The sequence below is a fragment of the Myotis lucifugus genome, unplaced genomic scaffold (assembly GCF_000147115.1).
Source record: "Myotis lucifugus unplaced genomic scaffold, Myoluc2.0 scaffold_495, whole genome shotgun sequence".
NCBI classification, from domain to species: domain Eukaryota; kingdom Metazoa; phylum Chordata; class Mammalia; order Chiroptera; family Vespertilionidae; genus Myotis; species Myotis lucifugus.
The window spans coordinates 189,126-191,980 of NW_005871543.1; positions in this window are offsets into that span (position 1 = coordinate 189,126).

Below are 2,855 nucleotides of genomic sequence, written 5' to 3' on the forward strand. Positions count from 1 at the left end.
CTTAAAGAAAAAAAAAATATGCCTAATCGTTTTGGCTCAGTGGAAAGAGCGTCGGCCGCGGATGAAAGGTCCCAGGTTCGATTCCAGTCAGGGGCATGTACTTGGTTTGTAGGCACATCCCCAGTAGGGGGTGTGCAGGGAGGCAGCTGACCGATGTTTCTCTCTCATCGATGTTTCTAACTCTCTATCCCCTCTCCCTTCCTCTCTGTAAAAAAATCAATAAAGTATATTAAAAAAAATAAAGAGAACACACACACACACACACACACACACACACACACACACAGGAGACCAGGATTCAAATACAGGTACCAATTCTAAGAGGGGGAGAAATTTTTATGAAGCTTGAATATAGCCCAGTGTGTTCTAGTCTAGTCTAGGCCTAGAAACCCACTGGGGACTTTGTGTGCCATCTGGGCACTGGTTTGGATTGAGTGGACCCTGGAATCGCTCTCCTTGTGGACTTTGTGATGCTATAGCTGATGGAGGCGGCGTGCGTGCAGGACACGTGAGGTTAATTGCAGAATGAATGGGATCAATAAAAACCAGATAATGTAAACATCAGTCGGGCTAATGGCGGTGAAAACAATGGTCTCAGAGTTTCTGTTGTGAGAAAGGGGAGTTACCGAGAACGGGGGCTCTGAGGCTGGGCTCCAGGGTCACATCCATGTTCTTGGCTGGAGGGCTTCTGTGAACCTCTTGCTATCATATGCACAATTGCCTACGAACATACCTGTGCGGGAGGTCGGAGGTCACAAGTGTATGTTAACGTATGTTGCCCACTTTGAACTTAGGCCAGAGATTAAAATTGCTCTTCATCGAGCCTGCAGAGTGGTCCATCTGAGTCCACAGTGTGTATACATGTTCTGGGACACCGTGCATACATGTCCTTTTTTAAAAATATTTTTTTATTGATTTCAGAGTGGAAGGGAGAGGAAGAGAGAGATAGAAACATCAAATATGAGAGAGAATTATTGATTGGCTGCCTCCTGCACCCCCCACCCCCACTGGGGATTGAGCCTGCAACCTGGGCATGTGCCCTTTACTGGAACCTGGGACCCTTCATTCTGCAGGCTGACTCTCTATCCACTGAGCCAACCCAGCTATGGCTATATGTCCTTTTAAATATATATATATATATTGATTTCAGAAAGGAAGGGAGAGAGAGAGAGAGATAGAAATATCAATGATGAGACAGAATCATGAATCGGCTGCCTCCTGCACTCCCCCTACTGGGGACTGAGCTTGCAACCCAGGCATGTGCCCTGACCGGGAATCGAACCCTGACCTCCTGGTTCATAGGTCAATGTTCAACCACTGAGCCACACCAGCTGAGCAAAATGCCTTTTTAATTATCTTTATGTTCAAGTTTCTTTTTAACAAGTTTGGTGTAAAACAGAACTTACCTGAGTGTCCTGTCAGGTTACTATAATAGTCTATGTAGAAGCAAATTGGAAAAACAACGAGAATGTCAGGGATGAAGAGGATGCAAGCAATTATTTTGGTTCTGATGTTGCCTGTGGATATTTTTCAGGTCGTGTCAATATTTGATGCTAGACTATGAGACGTTAAAGACAAATACAGCGGAGCCTTAGCCAGTTTGGGTCAGTGGATAGAGCGTCGGCCTGCAGACCAAAGGGTCCCGGGTTCAATTCTGATCAAGGGCACATCTCTGGGAAACACATAACAAGAAAACTAGAAAAGGAAATTGAAGCACGTTTCAGAAGGAGTTTGATGGGAAGGAAGGCTAAGGCAGATAGATTCGCCTTCAGATATTTGTGCTTTCTGTTGGCAAGGTAACAGCTGCTACGGGGCACGGAAAGACAGCTAATGTGGAGCCCAAAATCAAAATTAAAATCTGGGGGGATAATACCTGTGTGAATTGTTGTTTTTTCAAAATATATTTTTATTGATTTCAGAGAGGAAGGGAGAGGGAGAGAAAGAAACATCAATGATGAGAGGGAATCATTGATCGGCTGCCTCTTGCACACCCCCTACTGGGGATCGAGCCCGCAACCCGGCATGTGCCCATTGACTGGAATCGAACCTGGGACCCTTTAGTCCTCAGGCCGATGCTCTATCCCCTGAGCCACACCAGCTAGGGCCTGTGTGAGTTGTTTTTGTAGGAGGTCTGTCATACTCAGCAACCTCTCCAAGGTTCTGGGGGTTGGGGCCTGTGACCCTGTAAAGGTTGAGAGCAACTGATGTAGATTTTTCTTTCCACATTTGCCTTGTGACCAAGTTACCGCCCCTTTTTCTGCTTAGAGACTTGATGCTGCTTTGCCCTGCCCTGCCTGCTCACACACAGTCTGGTGGCTGTTGGCTCCTGGCCACCACGGCTCCTTGAACTTGGCCCTGCCACAGTTCTTCCCACATGCGGCTCCCTTACTTGTCTACGTGCTTGTAAGCCGCCTGTAGTCAGAAATTAATTATTTTTTATTCCAACTTGTAGCCCAGTTCCCAGTGGGCCTCTTGTTAGTCAACGTTTCATTTGAATTTTAGGTTGGTGGAATGAATGTGTCATTGGGGCCTGTATGGGTACCGTGGGAAATTTATTAGCAGGGAAGACTCAGAAATGGAAGAGAGATTTGTCAGTAGATAATACGCAGTTGCTTTGCCTTCTTTCTTCTTCTTCTTCTTCTTTTTTTAAGCACATTGCACCAGAATATTCTAAAGATCCAAGAAAGCCTATAAGAGAACAATTCTTATTTTCTTCCCTCGCTCCCTCCCTCCCTCCTTCCCTTCCTCTCTCCCTCCCTCCCTTCCTTCTTTCCCTTCCCTTTCTTTTTCCTTCTCTCCCTCCTCCCTCCCTCCCTCCCTCTCTCCCTCTCTCCCTCCTTTCCTCCCTCCTCCCT